At 34.6% G+C, this 21,649-nt stretch overlaps 1 protein-coding gene across 2 annotated transcripts in view; it reads right to left on the bottom strand.

Moving 5' to 3' along the window:
• The window catches only part of chst11 (carbohydrate (chondroitin 4) sulfotransferase 11), a 132,379-nt gene that overhangs the window by 42,433 nt on the left and 68,297 nt on the right, over positions 1 to 21,649 (bottom strand). The window lies entirely within an intron of this gene.

The raw sequence follows: 21,649 nt of genomic DNA, 5'->3' as shown, positions 1-21,649 counted from the left end.
AGTGAATATTAAGTCGTGCCAACCTGTCTATAGAATGTGTTGACTGTCTAAAGGATTCGAGTTGTTATGGAACAGATAGGAAAAGCAAAACAAGACATTGACGCACTCGATAAGGAACGATGACGCACAACAGACATATAAAAAATGGCAGAAGACCGGAACTCGGAAGTGATTTTGGCTTGTGTGTGTCTTGTTGGCTCCGGAGTAACTTGTGGTTTGTCTGCACGACCAACTCAATTCAACCTGCACTTCTGATAATGGGTAAATAAATTTGTTGTACTAAACTACTTTTGTTGCCTGCTTAAGCTTCGGACAATCCACTACAACAACAAAACAATTATACAACTATTTAATAATACCACCTTAACATTTGACAACCAAACAATTATACACCTATTTAATAATACCACCTTAACATTTGACAACCAAACAATTATACACTTATTTGATAATACCACCTTAACATTTGACAACAAAACAATTATACACTTATTTAATAATTCCACCTTAATATTTGACAACCAAACAATTATACACTTATTTAATAATACCACCTTAACATTTGACAATCAAACAATTATACACTTATTTAATAATACCACCTTCAAATTTGAGAACCAAACAGTTATACACCTATTTAATAATGAAAGGGGTATATAAATAAACTTTGATTGATTAATTGAAATATAAATATTTTTTAAGTTGTGTAAATAAACTATGTTACCATAAATATAAAATAATTTTAAGTTATGTAAATAAACTGTGACACTAAATATAAAATATTTTTAAGTTATGTAAATAAACTATGTTACAATAAATATAGAACCATTTTTAAGTTATGTAGATAAACTATGTTACAATAAATATAGAACCATTTTTAAGTTATGTAAACAAACTATGTTACAATGAATATAGAACCATTCTTAAGTTATGTAAATAAACTATGTTACAATAAATATAGCACCATTCTTAAGTTATGTAAATAAACTATGTTACAATAAATATAGCACCATTCTTAAGTTATGTAAATAAACTATGTTACAATAAATATAGAACCATTTTTAAGTTATGTAGATAAATTATGTTACAATAAATATAGCACCATTCTTAAGTTATGTAAATAAACTATGTTACAATAAATATAGAACCATTTTTAAGTTATGTAAATAAACTATGTTACAATAAATATAGCACCATTCTTAAGTTATGTAAATGTGTCTGCACTTTTGTGGTCAACAGACAAAGATAGTTTGTGCAAGACGAGCCTCCACTCGGTCACAGCAGCCTACAATCAGGATGATGTTTTTGGTTGTAAAGGTATGCGTACAATGTGGTCTCCACGGCAACAGATTGTATTTTTGACTATTGTGTTGTTGTCAAATGTTCTATTTTTTACAGTTGTTGGTTTCCTTGAGTCGCCAGCAGATCGTTTCTAAAGTCCAACACATTCCAGACTTCAACCACCGCAAGAAAATAGTTATTTTTGACAAGTCTGAATACAAACCACACCATAACTATCACATATTACCAAATAACTATATTACTAAATAACTATACTACCAAATAACTATATTACTAAATAACTACATTACAAAATAACTGTATTACTGAATAACTATATTACCAAATGACTATATTTCTAAATAACTATATATTTTCAAATAATTATATTACTAAATAACAATATTACCAAATAACTATATTACTAATTAACTATATATTTTTAAATAATTATATTATTAAATAACTATATCACCAAATAACTATATTACATAACTATATTACCAAATAACTATATTACTAAATAACTATACATTTTTATACAATTATATTTCTAAATAACTATATCACTAAATAACTATGTATTTTTAAATAATTGTATTACTAAATAACTATATTATTAAATAAATATACATTTTTTTAATAATCATATTACCAAATAACTATGATACTAAATAACTATTTATTTGAAATAATTATATTACCAAATAACTATATTACTAAATAACTATACATTTTTAAAATAATTATATTACCAAATAATTATATTACCAAATAACTAAACATTTTTAAATAATTATATTACTAAATAACTATATTACTGAATAACTATGTATTTTTAAATAATTGTATCACTAAATAAATATATTACTAAATAACTATACATTTTTTAAATAATTATAATACCGAATAACTATATTACTAAATAACTGTTTATTTTAAATAATTATATTATCAAATAACTATATTACTAAATAACTATACATTTTTAAAATAATTGTTACCAAATAATTATATTACTAAATAACTATGCATTTTTAAATAATTGTATTATTAAATAACTATATTACTAAATAACTATACTTTTTTTAAAAATAATTATATTACCAAATAACTATATTACTAAATAACTATTTATTTTAAATAATTATATAACTAAATAACTATTTACTAAATAACTTTATATTTTTAAATAATTATATTACTAAATAACTATGTATTATTAAATAACTATATTACTAAATACCTATGTATTTAAAAAAATAAATATATTACTAAATAACTATTCATTTTAAATAATTATATTATTAAATAACTTTATTACTAAATAACTATATATTTTTATATAATTATATTACTAAACAACCATATTACTAAATACCTATGTATTTTTAAATAATTATATTACTAAATAACTATTCATTTTAAATAATTATATTACCAAATAACCATATTACTAAATAACTATAAAAAAAATTATAATTATATTACCAAATAACTATATTACTAAATAACTATATATTTTTTAATAATTATATTTCTAAATAACTATATTACTAAATAAAAAAAATGTTTTAAATAATTATATTACTAAATAACTATATTACTAAGTAACTATGTATTTTTAAATAATTGTATTAATAAATAACTATATTACTAAATAACTATTAAAAAAAATATAATTATATTACCAAGTAACTATATTCAATCAATCAATCAATGTTTATTTATACAGCCCTAAATCACAAGTGTCTCAAAGGGCTGATATTACTAAATAACAATTTTAAATAATGATATTACCAAATAACTATATATTTTTAAATAATTATATTACTAAATAACTATTTACTAAATAACTATATATTTTTAAATAAATATATTACTAAATAATTATTTATTTTAAATAATGATATTACCAAATAACTATATATTTTTAAATAATTATTTTACTAAATAACTATTTACTAAATAACTATATATTTTTAAATAAATATATTACTAAATAACTATTTATTATAAATAATGATATTACCAAATAACTATATATTTTTATATAAATATATTACTAAATAACTATGTATTTTAAAATAATTATAATAATAAATAACTATTTATTTTAAATAATTATATTACCAAATAACTATGTTACAAAATAACTTTACATTTTTAAATAATTGTATATTTTTAATTAATGATATTAATAAATAACTATGTTACTAAATAACTATGTATTTTTAAATAACTATATTACTAAATAACAATGTATTTAGAAAAAATTATATTACTAAATACCTTTTCATTTTAAATAATTATATTACTAAACAACTAGATTACTAAATACCTATGTATTTTTAAATAATTATATTACTAAATAACTATATTACTAAATACCTATATACTTTTAAAGAACTATATTACTAAATAACTATGTATTTTTAAATAATTATATTACTAAATAATTATATTACTAAAAAACTATATTACTAAATAATTATTTATTTTAAATAATTATATTACCAAATAACTATATTAATAACTGTATTGGTGTATCTAGCGATTGGTCTGTAACAACAACAACATTGGACCTCTTGGATGCTGAGAAATGCTAGTGCTAAATAAAATATAAAACACGTACAATTCATTACTAAATGTCATAATTAGTGATGACTGCTTTGATGTGATGCAACTTGTGTGAGTGTGTGTGTGTGTCCCAACACACACCTCCTGTGGGGTGCGGCCCCTGCGTGCCTGGAACCCTTTAGTGGGCAGGACTTCAGACTTCCACAAACCCTCAGAACCACAGCCGACTAAATTTAGACAGGGGGGAGGAGGGGGGAGGGTGTTTGGTGGAAAGTGAACTGAAGAAAAGGCAGACTCCACAGACACACAACAGTTATCTAAATATTACAAACACCTCTCAGGAGTGTGCAGATTGTGAAATATGCACATCTGAATCTTCGCTAATATCAACATTTGGTCATATAATACACATTGAATGCATGTGTGGAGCAATATTAGTCATTTTGTCCCTGAAGGCAGCACCAATGATGCAATAATCAATGATGCAATCATCAATGATGCAATCATCAATGATGCAATAGACCCCGGCAGCCTGACAAAGATGAAAGTGTCATTAAAGCTACATTCAAGAAAAAATGGCTTCACCGTCTCCAGTCACTAATCATATTTGACCTTTCCCCCTCCAGTCACTAAACATATTTGACCTTTCCCCCTCCAGTCACTAAACATATTTGACCTCTCTACCTATAGTCACTAAACTATGGTTGACCTCTCCCCCTCCAGTCACTAAACATATTTGACCTCTCCCCCTCCAGTCACTAAACATAGTTGACCTCTCCCCCTCCAGTCACTAAACATATTTGACCTCTCCCCCTCCAGTCACTAAACATAGTTGACCTCTCCCCCTCCAGTCACTAAACATATTTGACCTTCCCCCCTACAGTCACTAAACATATCTGACCTCTCCCCCTACAGTCACTAAACACATTTGACCTCTCCCCCTCCAGACACTAAACTATGGTTGACCTCTCCCCCTACAGTCACTAAACATATTTTACCTCTCCCCCTCCAGTCACTAAACATATTTGACCTCTCCCCCTCCAGTCACTAAACATATTTGACCTTCCCCCCTACAGTCACTAAACATATCTGACCTCTCCCCCTACAGTCACTAAACACATTTGACCTCTCCCCCTCCAGACACTAAACTATGGTTGACCTCTCCCCCTCCAGTCACTAAACATATTTGACCTCTCCCCCTACAGTCACTAAACACATTTGACCTCTCCTCCTCCAGACACTAAACTATGGTTGACCTCTCCCCCTACAGTCACTAAACATATTTGACCTCTCCCCCTCCAGTCACTAAACATATTTGACCTCTCCCCCTACAGTCACTAAACACATTTGACCTCTCCTCCTCCAGACACTAAACTATGGTTGACCTCTCCCCCTACAGTCACTAAACATATTTGACCTCTCCCCCTCCAGTCACTAAACATATTTGACCTTCCCCCCTACAGTCACTAAACATATCTGAACTCTCCCCCTACAGTCACTAAACACATTTGACCTCTCCCCCTCCAGACAGTAAACTATGGTTGACCTCTCCCCCTCCAGTCACTAAACATATTTGACCTCTCCCCCTCCAGTCACTAAACATATTTGACCTCTCCCCCTACAGTCACTTAACACATTTGACCTCTCCCCCTCCAGACACTAAACTATGGTTGACCTCTCCCCCTCCAGTCACTAAACATATTTGACCTTCCCCCCTACAGTCACTAAACATATCTGACCTCTCCCCCTACAGTCACTAAACACATTTGACCTATCTCCCTCCAGACACTAAACTATGGTTGACCTCTCCCCCTCCAGTCACTAAACATATTTGACCTCTCCCCCTCCAGTCACTGAACATATTTGACCTCTCCCCCTACAGTCACTAAACACATTTGACCTCTCCCCCTCCAGACACTAAACTATGGTTGACCTCTCCCCCTACAGTCACTAAACATATTTGACCTCTCCCCCTCTAGTCACTAAACATATTTGATCTCTCCCCCTCCAGTCACTAAACATATTTGACCTTCCCCCCTACAGTCACTAAACATATCTGACCTCTCCCCCTACAGTCACTAAACACATTTGACCTCTCCCCCTCCAGACACTAAACTATGGTTGACCTCTCCCCCTACAGTCACTAAACATATTTTACCTCTCCCCCTCCAGTCACTAAACATATTTGATCTCTCCCCCTCCAGTCACTAAACATATTTGACCTTCCCCCCTACAGTCACTAAACATATCTGACCTCTCCCCTTACAGTCACTAAACACATTTGACCTCTCCTCCTCCAGACACTAAACTATGGTTGACCTCTCCCCCTCCAGTCACTAAACATATTTGACCTCTCCCCCTCCAGTCACTAAACATATTTGATCTCTCCCCCTCCAGTCACTAAACATATTTGACCTTCCCCCCTACAGTCACTAAACATATCTGACCTCTCCCCCTACAGTCACTAAATACATTTGACCTCTCCCCCTACAGTCACTAAACACATTTGACCTCTCCCCCTCCAGACACTAAACTATGGTTGACCTCTCCCCCTCCAGTCACTAAACATATTTGACCTCTCCCCCTCCAGTCACTAAACATATTTGACCTCTCCCCCTACAGTCACTTAACACATTTGACCTCTCCCCCTCCAGACACTAAACTATGGTTGACCTCTCCCCCTCCAGTCACTAAACATATTTGACCTTCCCCCCTACAGTCACTAAACATATCTGACCTCTCCCCCTACAGTCACTAAATACATTTGACCTCTCCCCCTACAGTCACTAAACACATTTGACCTCTCCCCCTCCAGACACTAAACTATGGTTGACCTCTCCCCCTCCAGTCACTAAACATATTTGACCTCTCCCCCTCCAGTCACTAAACATATTTGACCTCTCCCCCTACAGTCACTTAACACATTTGACCTCTCCCCCTCCAGACACTAAACTATGGTTGACCTCTCCCCCTCCAGTCACTAAACATATTTGACCTTCCCCCCTACAGTCACTAAACATATCTGACCTCTCCCCCTACAGTCACTAAACACATTTGACCTATCTCCCTCCAGACACTAAACTATGGTTGACCTCTCCCCCTCCAGTCACTAAACATATTTGACCTCTCCCCCTCCTGTCACTAAACATATTTGACCTCTCCCCCTACAGTCACTAAACACATTTGACCTCTCCCCCTCCAGACACTAAACTATGGTTGACCTCTCCCCCTACAGTCACTAAACATATTTGACCTCTCCCCCTCTAGTCACTAAACATATTTGATCTCTCCCCCTCCAGTCACTAAACATATTTGATCTTCCCCCCTACAGTCACTAAACATATTTGACCTCTGCCCCTACAGTCACTAAACACATTTGACCTCTCCCCCTCCAGACACTAAACTATGGTTGACCTCTCCCCCTCCAGTCACTAAACATATTTGACCTCTCCCCCTCCAGTCACTAAACATAATTGACCTCTCCCCCTACAGTCACTAAACACATTTGACCTCTCCCCCTCCAGTCACTAAACATATTTGACCTTCCCCCCTACAGTCACTAAACATATTTGACCTCTCCCCCTACAGTCACTAAACACATTTGACCTCTCCCCCTCCAGACACTAAACTATGGTTGACCTCTCCCCCTCCAGTCACTAAACATTTTTGACCTCTCCCCCTCCAGTCACTAAACATAATTGACCTCTCCCCCTACAGTCACTTAACACATTTGACCTCTCCCCCTCCAGACACTAAACTATGGTTGACCTCTCCCCCTCCAGTCACTAAACATTTTTGACCTCTCCCCCTCCAGTCACTAAACGTATTTGACCTCTCCCCCTCCAGTCACTAAACATAGTTAACCTCTCCCCCTCCAGTCACTAAACATATTTGACCTCTCTCCCTCCAGTCACTAAACATAGTTAACCTCTCCCCCTCCAGTCACTAAACATATTTGACCTCTCCCGTACAGTCACTAAACATTACAAACATATATATATATATATATATATATATATATATATATATATATATATATATATATATATATATATATATATATATATATATATATATATACACACAGGACCACATATGGGCGGCGTGGCGAAGTTGGTAGAGTGGCCGTGCCAGCAATCGGACGGTTGTTGGTTACTGGGGTTCAATCCCCACCTTCTACCATCCTAGTCACGTCCGTTGTGTCCTTGGGCAAGACACTTCACCCTTGCTCCTGATGGCTGCTGGTTAGCGCCTTGCATGGCAGCTCCCGCCATCAGTGTGTGAATGTGTGTGTGAATGGGTGAATGTGGAAATACTGTCAAAGCGCTTTGAGTACCTTGAAGGTAGAAAAGCGCTATACAAGTACAACCCATTTATCATTTATATGCAGTAACAACTACACAGTAGAAGTAGTAAGTACACAGGACCACTTATGCAGTAACAGCTACCCAGTAGTAGTAGTAAGTACACAGGACTACATGTGTACTAACAACTACCCAGTAGTAGTAGTAAGTACACAGGACCACATGTGTACTAACAACTACCCAGTAGGAGTAGTAAGTACACAGGACCACATGTGTACTAACAACTACCCAGTAGGAGTAATAAGTACACAGGACTACATGTGTACTAACAACTACCCAGTAGGAGTAGTAAGTACACAGAACCACATGTGTACTAACAACTACCCAGTAGGAGTAGTAAGTACACAGGACTACATGTGTACTAACAACTACCCAGTAGGAGTTGTAAGTACACAGGACCACATGTGTACTAACAACTACCCAGTAGGAGTAGTAAGTACACAGGACCACATGTGTACTAACAACTACCCAGTAGGAGTAGTAAGTACACAGGACTACATGTGTACTAACAACTACCCAGTAGGAGTAGTAAGTACACAGGACCACATGTGTACTAACAACTACCCAGTAGGAGTAGTAAGTACACAGGACCACATGTGTACTAACAACTACCCAGTAGGAGTAGTAAGTACACAGGACTACAAACAGCAGTTATTAAATATTATGTAAGTATTATCATGTTTATGTTCATGTGCCAGCAATGTTCTCTGGAACACTCTGCCCCTCCATGTTCAAACTGCTCCCACAGTGGAGTGTTTTAAGTCTCGTCTTAAGACCCACTTTTATTCTTTGGCTTTTAACACTACGTGAGTTGTGTGGTCTTCTGTCCTCTGTTGTCCTGTGTGGTTAGGGTTAGGGTTATACATTTTGATGTCTATTTTACTGTTTTAATTGGTTTTACCCTTTAAAATCGTTTTTAATCATATTTATTTTTTATATTGTCTCTGTATTGGTTTTCTATTCATTTATTCTTTGTTTTTATTCAGTCATTGGTGTAGCATAATATTGTTTTTAATATTATTTTTAATATCGTTTTTAATATTGTTTTTAATATTGTTTTTAACATGGCGGTGCAGCACTTTGGAAACATTCTTGTTGTGTAAATGTGCTATATAAATAAAGTGGATTGGATTGGATTGGATAATGTGATTCATGCAAATTAAAAGGTGTAAAAATTATGAGTACACAAAATTAGCAAACACTCTCCCCCAGTTCTTTTCATGGTTTTCACTTTGTTCTTTTCATGGTTTTCACTTTGAAGCACAACAAAACGTAATCTTGTAACTATCTTCCAACACGCTGGTGTACTTTTATAGGACAAATACTGCAATATTTACTTCACTCTTTTCTTCACTCCTCACTACTTCAAAGTGTTACTGCTGCCTGCTGGCTGACAAATTATACCCTGTGTGTGTTTTTATATTTGCACTACTCCCAAAATACTCTGCTGTGGAAATGATGGCCCCATTGTGTGTGTGTGTGTGTGTGTGTGTGTGTGTGTGTGTGCGTGTGTGCGTGTGTTTGTGTGTTTGTGCGTGCCTGTGTGCGGATGGGTTTGTGTGTGCGAGTGGGTTTGTGTGTGTGTGTTTTTTGTGTGCGCAGTGTTTGTGTGTGTGTTTGTGTGTGTGATTGTGTGTGTGTTTGTGTGTAAGTGTGTTTGTGTGTGTGTGTGCGTGTGTTTTTGTGTGTGCGTTTTTTGTGTGCTCAGTGTTTGTGTGTAGGTGTGTGTGTGTGTGTGCGTGTGTGTGTGTTTGTGTGTTTGTGCGTGCCTGTGTGTGGATGGGTTTGTGTGTGCGAGTGGGTTTGTGTGTGTGTGTGTGTTTTGTGTGCGCAGTGTTTGTGTGTAGGTGGTTTGTGTTTGTGTGCGTGTGTTTGCGTTTGTGTGTTTGTTTGTGTGTGTGCGTGCGCCTGTGTGTGGGTGGGTTTGTGTGTGCGAGTGGGTTTGTCTGTGTGTGTCTGTATGTTTGTGTGCGTGTGTGTGTGTTTGTGTGTGTGGTTTTTGTGTGCGCAGTGTTTGTGTGTGTGTTTGTGTGTGAGTGTTTGTGTGTGAGTGTTTGTGTGTAAGTGGGTTTGTGTGTGTGTGTGCGTGTGTTTGTGTGTGCTTTTTTTGTGTGCACAGTGTTTGTGTGTAGGTGGGTTTGTGTTTGTGTGCGTGTGTTTGTGTGTATTTGTGTGTTTGTGTTTGTTTGTGCGCGTGTGTGGGGGGGTTTGTGTGGGTGTGTGTTTGTCTGAATGTGTGTAGGTTTGTATGTGTGTGTTTGTGTATGTGTTTGTGTGTGAGCGTGAGTGTAAGTGAGTTTGTGTAAGTGTGTTTGTGTGTGTGTGCGTGCGTGTTTGTGTGTGTGCGTTTTTTGTGTGCGCGGTGTTTGTGTGTAGGTGGGTTTGTGTTTGTGTGCGTGTGGTTGTGTGTGTGCGTTTGTGTGTATTTGTGTGTGTGTGTGTTTGTTTGTGTGTTTGCGTGTGTGCGTGCGCCTGTGTGTGGGTGGGTTTGTGTGTGTGAGTGTGTATGGGTTTGTGTGTGTGGGTTTTTTGTGTAGGGGTTCGTGTGTGTGTGTTTGTGTGGGTTTTTTGTGCATGTGTTTGTGTGTGTGTGTGCGTGGGTGTTTTTGTGTAAGTGGGTTTGTGTGTGTGCGCGCCTGTGTGTGTTTGTGCGTGTGTGTTTGTCTGAATGTGTGTAGGTTTGTATGTGTGTGTTTGTGTATGTGTTTGTGTGTGAGTGTGAGTGTAAGTGGGTTTGTGTAAGTGTGTTTGTGTGTGTGTGTGTGTGCGTGTGGTTGTGTGTGTGCGTTTGTGTGTATTTGTGTGTGTGTGTTTGTTCGTGTTTGTTTGTGTGTTTGCGTGTGTGCGTGCGCCTGTGTGTGAGTGGGTTTGTCTGTGTGTGTCTGTAGGTTTGTGTGCGTGTGTGTGTGTTTGTGTGTGTGGTTTTTGTGTGCGCAGTGTTTGTGTGTGTTTGTGTGTGAGTGTTTGTGTGTAAGTGGGTTTGTGTGTGTGTGTGCTTGTGTTTGTGTGTGTTTGTGTGTGTGCTTTTTTTGTGTGCGCAGTGTTTGTGTGTAGGTGGGTTTTTGTTTGTGTGCGTGTGTTTGTGTGTGTGCGTTTGTGTGTATTTGTGTGTGTGTGTTTGTTCGTGTTTGATTGTGTGTTTGCGTGTGTCTGTGCGCCTGTGTGTTGGTGGGTTTGTGTGTGCGAGTGGGTTTGTCTGTGTGTGTGTGCGTGGGGGGTTTTTTGTGTAGGGGTTCGTGTGTGTGTGTTTGTGTGTGTCAGTTTGTGTGTACGTGGGTTTCTGTGTGCGTGTGTGTGTGTTTTTTGTGTGTGCAGTGTTTGTGTGTGTGTTTGTGTGTGTGTTTGTGTGTAAGTGGGTTTGTGTGTGTGAGTGTTTGTGTGTGTGTGTTTATGTGTGTGCGTTTTTTGTGTGCGCAGTGTTTGTGTGTAGGTGGGTTTGTGTTTGTGTGCGTGTATTTGTGTGTGTGTGTTTGTTCGTGTTTGTGTGTGTGTTTGCGTGTGTGCGTGCGCCTGTGTGCGGGTGGGTTTGTGTGTGTGTGTGTGTGTGGGTTTGTGTGTGTGGGTTTTTTGTGTAGGGGTTTGTGTGTGTGTGTTTGTGTGTGTCAGTTTGTGTGAATGTGGGTTTGTGTGTGTGTGTTTTTTGTGCATGTGTTTGTGTGTGTGTTTGGGTGTTTTTGTGTAAGTGGGTTTGTGTGTGTGTGTGTGTGCACGCCTGTGTGTGTTTGTGTGTGTTTGTGCGCGTGTGTGGGGGGGTTTGTGTGGGGATATGTTTGTCTGAATGTGTGTAGGTTTGTGTGTGTGTGTTTGTGTATGTGTTTGTGTGTGAGTGTAAGTGGGTTTGTGTGTGTGTGTTTTTTGTGTATGTGTTTGTGTGTGTGCGTGGGTGTTTTTGTGTAAGTGGGTTTGTGTGTGTGTGTGTGTGCACGTCTGTGTGTGTTTGTGTGTGTTTGTGCGCGAGTGTGGGGGGGTTTGTGTGGGGATGTGTTTGTCTGAATGTGTGTAGGTTTGTGTGTGTGTGTTTGTGTATGTGTTTGTGTGTGAGTGTAAGTGGGTTTGTGTGTGTGTGTGTGTGCGTGCGTGTGTTTGTGTGTTTTTGTGTATGTGTGTGTTTGTTTTTGTGTGCGCGCGCATGTGTGTATGTGTGTGCGTGTAAGTGTGTGTGCGTTTGTGAGTGCTGAGACTGAGTGTGTGTGACGCACACATTGTTTGTACACACAACAATGGAGTCACATCATCTCGGATAAGCGGCAGAAGATGGATGGATGGATGGATGGATGGATGGATGGATGGATGATGGATGGATGATGGATGGATGGATGGATGATGGATGATGGATGGATGATGGATGGATGGATGGATGATGGATGATGGATGAATGATGGATGGATGGATGGATGGATGGATGATGGATGGATGGATGGATGATGGATGGATGGATGGATGATGGATGGATGGATGGATGGATGGATGGATGGATGGTGGATGGATGGATGGATGGATGGATGGATGATGGATGGATGGATGAATGATGTATGGATGGATGGATGATGGATGGGTGATAGATGGATGATGGATGGATGGATGGATGATGGATGGATGGATGATGGATGGATGATGGATGGATGGATGGATGATGGATGGATGGTAATTGGCCATTGTTCATGTTGTGTTACTGGCACGTTAGTGACGTTTGTTCACAGGAACACTTTATTCTGAAAGGGTGTGACTATGACAGCTGAACAGGAAGTGATGTGTATAACTTGTTGATTGTTTTAATCTATGTAGCGTGTTACGGACTCATTTAGCGTGTTATGGACTCGTTTAGCGTGTTATGGACTCATTTGGCTTGTTATGGACTCGTTTAGCATGTTATGGACTCCTTTAGCGTGTTTTGGAATCATTTAGCATGTTACAGAATCTTTTAGTGTGTTATTGAACCATTAAGCCTGTTATGGAATTATTTAGCGTGTTATTCAATCGTTTAGTGTGTTTTGGAATAATTTTGTGTGTTATGGAATCATTTAGCGTGTTATGGAATCATTTAGCGTGTTATGGACTCATTTAGCGTGTTATGGACTCGTTTAGCGTGTTATTGACTCGTTTAGCGTGTTATGGACTCCTATAGCGTGTTATGGCCTCCTTTAGCGTGTTTTGGAATCATTTAGCATGTTACAGAATCTTTTAGCGTGTTATGGAATAATTTAGCGTGTTATTCAATCGTTTAGTGTGTTTTGGAATAATTTTGTGTGTTATGGAATCATTTAGCGTGTTATGGAATCTTTTAGCGTGTTATTGAATCATTGAGCGTGCTATAGACTCATTTAGCGTGTTATATACTTATTTAGTGTGGACTCATTTAGCATGTTATCGTTTAGCGTGTTATGGAATCATTTAGCGTGGTATGGGCTCGTTTAGGATGTTATAGAATCGTTTAGCGTGTTATGGAAGCATTTAGCCTGTTATGGACTCATTTAGGATGTTATGGAATCATTTAGCGTGTTATGGACTCATTTAGCGTGTTATGGGATCTTTTAGCTTGTTATTGAATAATTAAGCGTGTTATGTACTCATTTAGCGTGTTATGCAATCGTTTAGCGTGTTATGGAATCGTTTAGCGTGTTTTGGAATAATTTTGTGCGCTATGGAATCATTTAGCGTGTTATGGAATCTTTTAGCGCGTTATATACTTATGTAGTGTGTTATGTACTCATTTAGCATGTTATGCTATCGTTTAGCCCAGGGGTCACCAACCTTTTTGAAACCAAGGGCTACTTCTTGGGTACTGATTAATGCGAAGGGCTACCAGTTTGATACACACTTAAATAAATTGCCAGAAGTAGCCAATTTGCTCAATTTACCTTTAACTCTGTTATTATTAATAATTAATGATATTTATCTTTGTGGAAACACTGATCATCTTAATGATTTCTCACAATAAATATATATAGAAACAGATAAATATCAATATGCAACACTTTATTTTTATATTTTCTCTAAGTGCACATTTTTCAAATTGAACATTTTCAAATGATCACTTTTAAGACAGTCTTGTGAAATCACAATATCCCATTTTAACTAGCTAGCCACTAACATTTTTTAACAAATTTCATGAATTACTTTGCACCATGTTTGTACAAATAATAACTCATGTAAAATACAAAAGTAAACTCTCCAATTTTTAAATCATGTCACACTTTGAACTGGACACCAAATCTGTTATCTGTTTCTTTGTCAGTTAGTGGGAAGCCTGGCATTGCATGCTGTTAACTAGTGTGTTGTACTCTGGTGTGTAACTTGACACTGCAACTCTGAGTGAGTCTTGCAGATGTGCATCAGTGAGGCGTGTTCTGTGTTTGACAGGTTTTGTACAAAGAGTATGAATATGGGGGCCTGAAACTTCTCAACCTTGAAGCTATGTGTCTGTCTTTAAAAGCATCAATTGTTCCAAAGATGTATTTAAACATTGAGTGGTACACAAATGTCCTGTTGGACAAAAAACATGTACTGTATCAAAATAAATTGTATCCTTTTTTACAAGTGATCCCCTCCCAGAGAATCTGCTGGGAAACAAGGCGGGGTTCATAAAGGAAACAATCCACTCATAGTGGTTTTTTAAACTTTATGTGCCAGAAAAAAGAGACGATATTTTGCAGCAGTTAATATGGATGAACTCTAATATTGTAATAGATGGAAAGCCTTTCTTTTGGAAAAATATGTTTGAAAGAGGAATCATTTTAGTCAATGATATCAATGAGAATGGTAAAATTATGAAGTATGATGAATTTAGAGCTATGTATGGTGATGCTTGCTCAAGCTTTACATTTTATCAACTAACTGGAGTAATTGGGAAAAGATGGAAACAAATAATTAATTATGGAACTACTAAATTATTAGTTTGTAAACCTCTAATAAGAAATTGTAGTTGGCAAAAAGGAACTAAAATAAATAGAAAAATATATAATTTTTATTTAATAAAGAAATCTTTGAAGGCTGCCTCATACAACACAAATGGAAAATGGGAGGACTTTTTTGACTGCCCGTTGCCATGGGATGCCATATTCAAACTAATCTATAAAACCACTATCGATGTGCAAAATCGTTATTTTCAAATTAAAATTATTTATAACTTCTTACCCACAGGGAAAATGTTAAAATTATGGAATATGACAGAGTCAGATGATTGCCGATTTTGTTGTCAGGAGTCTGAATCCACCCTGCATTTGTTTTGGTATTGTCATATTGTGTCTTTGTTTTGGGTGGAAGTTGAAAAAATGTGTTTAAGGATTGGTTTGTTTATGAAGCTTAATGTGGTTTCTGTTATTTTAGGAGAGTTCATTGACAATCATGATTTAGTCAATTTAATTATAGTACTCTGTAAAATGTTTATTTTTAAGGCCAAAAACAGATATTCACTTAGTATTACTTTCTTTAAAACATTTATTCAGTATTTTCTAACTTTAGAAAGTTACATGGTTGAAAACGATAATGATGCCAAAAAACATAAAAAAAAAGATGAGAAGTCCTCAAAGGCTTATTTTGAAAGTATAATTATGTTTATAGATTATATGATATCTGTTGTTGTGTTATTTTGAAAATGTAATTTTGTTTATAAATTATATGCAATCTGTTGTGTTCCCTAATTTTTTTCTGTGTACATGAATGAAGGTGTGTGTTGCTGAGTCCGACTTGGACATTATCTGGACTGGGCCTGGTTTAAAAAACCCTTTAAACAAATCTAATTTCATTGACAACCTGGTCTGTTGAAGATAAGGCCCTTTTTTAAAAAATAAAATAAAATAATATAAATAAATAAAAAACATTTTCTTGGGATAGAAAAGAAAGTAAAACAATATAAAAATAATTACATAAAAAATAGTAATTAATGAAAATGTTAGTGGACCAGCAGCCTATACAATCATGTGTGCTTCAGGGACTGTGTCCCTTGCAGGTGTGTTGTCTATGTTGTGGGAACCAGAATATTGGTAGCAGAAAGAAATAACCCCTTTTGTGTGAGTGGGTGTGGATGAGTGTGCATGGGGGAGGTTTTTTGGGTTGATGCACTGATTGAAAGTGTATCTTGTGTTTTTTCTATGTAGATTTAATTTTTTATTTATTTTATTTTTTTTTTTAAAAAGTTGTTGTTTTTTTTTTTAAATTTAAAAAAAAAATTTTTTTTTTTTAGAACAGGCCCGCGGGCGACTCATTTGGTCCTTACGGGGGACCTGGTGCCCGCGGGCACCGCGTTGGTGACCCCTGGTTTAGCCTGTTATGGAATCATTTAGCGTGGTATGGACTCATTTAGCGTGTTATGGACTCATTTTCACGAGGATTAACATTTTTAATTAATCAATTTTTATACTAACTGTTGGGGACAGCACAGTGGAACAGGGGCTACGCATGTGCCTCACAATAAGAAGGTCATTGGTTCGATCCCCGTGCTCGGATCTTCCTGTGTGGAGTTTGCATGTTCTCCCCGTTACTGCGTGGGTTCCCTCGGGTACTCCGACCCCACCCACCTCCAAAGACATGCAACTGGGGATAGGCCTCTCCCACCTCCAAAGACATGCACCTAAGAGGTTGATTGTCAACACTAAATGGTCCTTAGTGTGTGAATGTTGTCTATCTGTGTTTTGTTTGATCATATATTACTACCTTAGTACATGTCAATGTTTACTTTTGTTTTATCATATATTACTACCTTAGTACATGTCAATGTTTACTTTTGTTTCATCCTATATTACTACCTTAGTACTTGTCAATGTTTATTTTGTTTTATCACATATTACTACCTTAGTACATGTCCATGTTTCTTACCTTAGTACATGTCAATGTTTATTTTGTTTTATCACATATTACTATCTTAGTACATGTCAATGTTTCTTACCTTAGTACATGTCAATGTTTACTTTTGTTTCATCATATATTACTGCCTTAGTACATGTCAATGTTCACTTTTGTTTCATCATATATTACTACCTTAGTACATGGCAATGTTTACTTTTGTTTCATCCTATATTACTACCTTAGTACATGGCAAAGTTTACTTTTGTTTCATCATATATTACTACCTTAGTACTGTACATGAAAATGTTTACTTTTGTTTCATTATATATTAATTACTGCCTTAGTACATGTCAATGTTTACTTTTGTTTCATCATATATTAATTACTGCCTTAGTATGTCAATGCTTACGTTTGTTTTATCATATCTTACTACCTTATTACATGTCAATGTTTACTTTTGTTTCATCCTATATTACTACCTTAGTACATGGCAATGTTTGCTTTTGTATCATCATATATTACTACCTTAGTACATGTCAGTGTTTACTTTTGTTTCATCATACATTACTACCTCAGTACTGTACATGAAAATGTTTACTTTTGTTTCATCATATATTTATTACTGCCTTAGTACATGTCAATGTTTATCTTTCTTTCATCATATATTAATTACTGCCTTAGTATGTCAATGTTTACTTTTGTTTTATCATATATTACTACCTTAGTACATGTCAATGTTTACTTTTGTTTCATCATATATTACTACCTTAGTACATGTCAATGTTTACTTTTGTTTCATCATATATTACTACCTTAGTACATGTCAATGTTTATTTTGTTTGATCACATATTACTACCTTAGTACATGTCCATGTTTCTTACCTTAGTACATGTCAATGTTTATTTTGTTTTATCACATATTACTATCTTAGTACATGTCAATGTTTCTTACCTTAGTACATGTCAATGTTTACTTTTGTTTCATCATATATTACTGCCTTAGTACAAGTCAATGTTCACTTTTGTTTAATCATATATTACTGCCTTAGTACAAGTCAATGTTCACTTTTGTTTAATCATATATTACTGCCTTAGTACAAGTCAATGTTCACTTTTGTTTAATCATATATTACTGCCTTAGTACATGTCAATGTTCACTTTTGTTTCATTATATATTACTACCTTAGCACATGACAAGGTTTACTTTTGTTTCATCATATATTACTACCTTAGCACATGACAAGGTTTACTTTTGTTTCATCATATATTACTAACTTAGTACAAGTCAATGTTCACTTTTGTTTCATCATATATTATTACCTTAGCACATGACAAGGTTTACTTTTGTTTCATCATATATTACTGCCTTAGTACAAGTCAATGTTCACTTTTGTTTCATCATATATTATTACCTTAGCACATGACAAGGTTTACTTTTGTTTCATCATATATTACTGCCTTAGTACAAGTCAATGTTCACTTTTGTTTCATCATATATTACTACCTTAGTACAAGTCAATGTTCACTTTTGTTTCATCATATATTATTACCTTAGCACATGACAAGGTTTACTTTTGTTTCATCATATATTACTGCCTTAGTACATGTCAATGTTCACTTTTGTTTCATCATATATTACTGCCTTAGTACATGTCAATGTTCACTTTTGTTTCATCATATTTTACTACCTTAGCACATGACAAGGTTTACTTTTGTTTCATCATATATTACTACCTTAGTACATGTCAATGTTCACTTTTGTTTCATCATATATTAATTACTGCCTTAGTACATGTCAATGTTCACTTTTGTTTCATCATATATTAATTACTGCTTTAGTACATGTCAATGTTTACTTTTGTTTCATCATATATTAATTACTGCCTGAGTACATGTCAATGTTCACTTATGTTTAATCATATATTATTACCTTAGCACATGACAAGGTTTACTTTTGTTTCATCATATATTACTGCCTTAGTACATGTCAATGTTCACTTTTGTTTCATCATATTTTACTACCTTAGCACATGACAAGGTTTACTTTTGTTTCATCATATATTACTGCCTTAGTACATGTCAATGTTCACTTTTGTTTCATCATATATTAATTACTGCCTTAGTACATGTCAATGTTCACTTTTGTTTCATCATATATTACTGCCTTAGTACATGTCAATGTTCACTTTTGTTTCATCATATATTACTACCTTAGTACATGTCAATGCTCACTTTTGTTTCATCATATATTACTACCTTAGTACATGTCAATGTTCACTTTTGTTTCATCATATATTACTACCTTAGTACATGTCAATGTTCACTTTTGTTTCATCATATATTAATTACTGCCTTAGTACATGTCCATGTTTACTTTTGTTTCATCATATATTACTGCCTTACTAATTGTCAATGTTCACTTTTGTTTCATCATATATTACTGCCTTTGTACATGTCAATGTTCACTTTTGTTTCATCATATATTAATTACTGCCTTAGTACATGTCCATGTTTACTTTTGTTTCATCATATATTACTGCCTTAGTACATGTCAATGTTCACTTTTGTTTCATCATATATTACTGCCTTTGTACATGTCAATGTTCACTTTTGTTTCATCATATATTAATTACTGCTTTAGTACTTGTCAATGTTCACTTTTGTTTAATCATATATTATTACCTTAGCACATGACAAGGTTTACTTTTGTTTCATCATATATTACTGCCTTAGTACATGTCAATGTTCACTTTTGTTTCATCATATATTAATTACTGCCTTAGTATATGTCAATGTTCACTTTTGTTTCATCATATATTACTGCCTTAGTACATGTCAATGTTCACTTTTGTTTCATCATATATTACTGCCTTAGTACATGTCAATGTTCACTTTGTTTCATCATATATTACTACCTTAGTACATGACAAGGTTTACTTTTGTTTCATCATATATTAATTACTGCCTTAGTACATGTCAATGTTTACTTTTGTTTAATCATATATTGCTACCTTAGTACATGTCAATGTTCACTTTTGTTTCATCATATATTACTGCCTTTGTACATGTCAATGTTCACTTTTGTTTCATCATATATTAATTACTGCCTTAGTACATGTCCATGTTTACTTTTGTTTCATCATATATTATTACCTTAGCACATGACAAGGTTTACTTTTGTTTCATCATATATTAATTACTGCCTTAGTACATGTCAATGTTCACTTTTGTTTCATCATATATTAATTACTGCCTTAGTACATGTCCATGTTTACTTTTGTTTCATCATATATTACTGCCTTAGTACTTGTCAATGTTCACTTTTGTTTCATCATATATTACTGCCTTTGTACATGTCAATGTTCACTTTTGTTTCATCATATATTAATTATTGCCTTAGTACATGTCCATGTTTACTTTTGTTTCATCATATATTACTGCCTTAGTACTTGTCAATGTTCACTTTTGTTTCATCATATATTACTGCCTTTGTACATGTCAATGTTCACTTTTGTTTCATCATATATTAATTACTGCCTTAGTACATGTCCATGTTTACTTTTGTTTCATCATATATTACTGCCTTAGTACATGTCAATGTTCACTTATGTTTAATCATATATTATTACCTTAGCACATGACAAGGTTTACTTTTGTTTCATCATATATTACTGCCTTAGTACATGTCAATGTTCACTTTTGTTTCATCATATTTTACTACCTTAGCACATGACAAGGTTTACTTTTGTTTCATCATATATTACTGCCTTAGTACATGTCAATGTTCACTTTTGTTTCATCATATATTAATTACTGCCTTAGTACATGTCAATGTTTACTTTTGTTTCATCATATATTAATTACTGCCTTAGTACTTGTCAATGTTCACTTTTGTTTAATCATATATTATTACCTTAGCACATGACAAGGTTTACTTTTGTTTCATCATATATTAATTACTGCCTTAGTACATGTCAATGTTCACTTTTGTTTCATCATATATTAATTACTGCCTTAGTACACGTCAATGTTCACTTTTGTTTCATCATATATTACTGCCTTAGTACATGTCAATGTTCACTTTTGTTTCATCATATATTACTACCTTAGTACATGTCAATGTTCACTTTTGATTCATCATATATTACTACCTTAGTACATGTCAATTTTCACTTTTGTTTCATCATATATTAATTACTGCCTTAGTACATGTCATTGTTTACTTTTGTTTAATCATATATTACTACCTTAGTACATGTCAATGTTTACTTTTGTTTAATCATATATTGCTACCTTAGTACATGTCAATGTTCACTTTTGTTTCATCATATATTAATTACTGCCTTAGTACTTGTCAATGTTCACTTTTGTTTAATCATGTATTATTACCTTAGCACATGACGAGGTTTACTTTTGTTTCATCATATATTAATTACTGCCTTAGTACATGTCAATGTTCACTTTTGTTTCATCATATATTAATTACTGCCTTAGTACATGTCCATGTTTACTTTGTTTCATCATATATTACTGCCTTCGTACTTGTCAATGTTCACTTTTGTTTCATCATATATTACTGCCTTTGTACATGTCAATGTTCACTTTTGTTTCATCATATATTAATTACTGCCTTAGTACTT

Source organism: Entelurus aequoreus, linkage group LG12, assembly GCF_033978785.1.
Source record: "Entelurus aequoreus isolate RoL-2023_Sb linkage group LG12, RoL_Eaeq_v1.1, whole genome shotgun sequence".
Taxonomy (NCBI): Eukaryota; Metazoa; Chordata; class Actinopteri; order Syngnathiformes; family Syngnathidae; genus Entelurus; species Entelurus aequoreus.
Note: the sequence above shows the minus strand (reverse complement) of the source record. Positions and strands in the feature narration are given on the sequence as shown.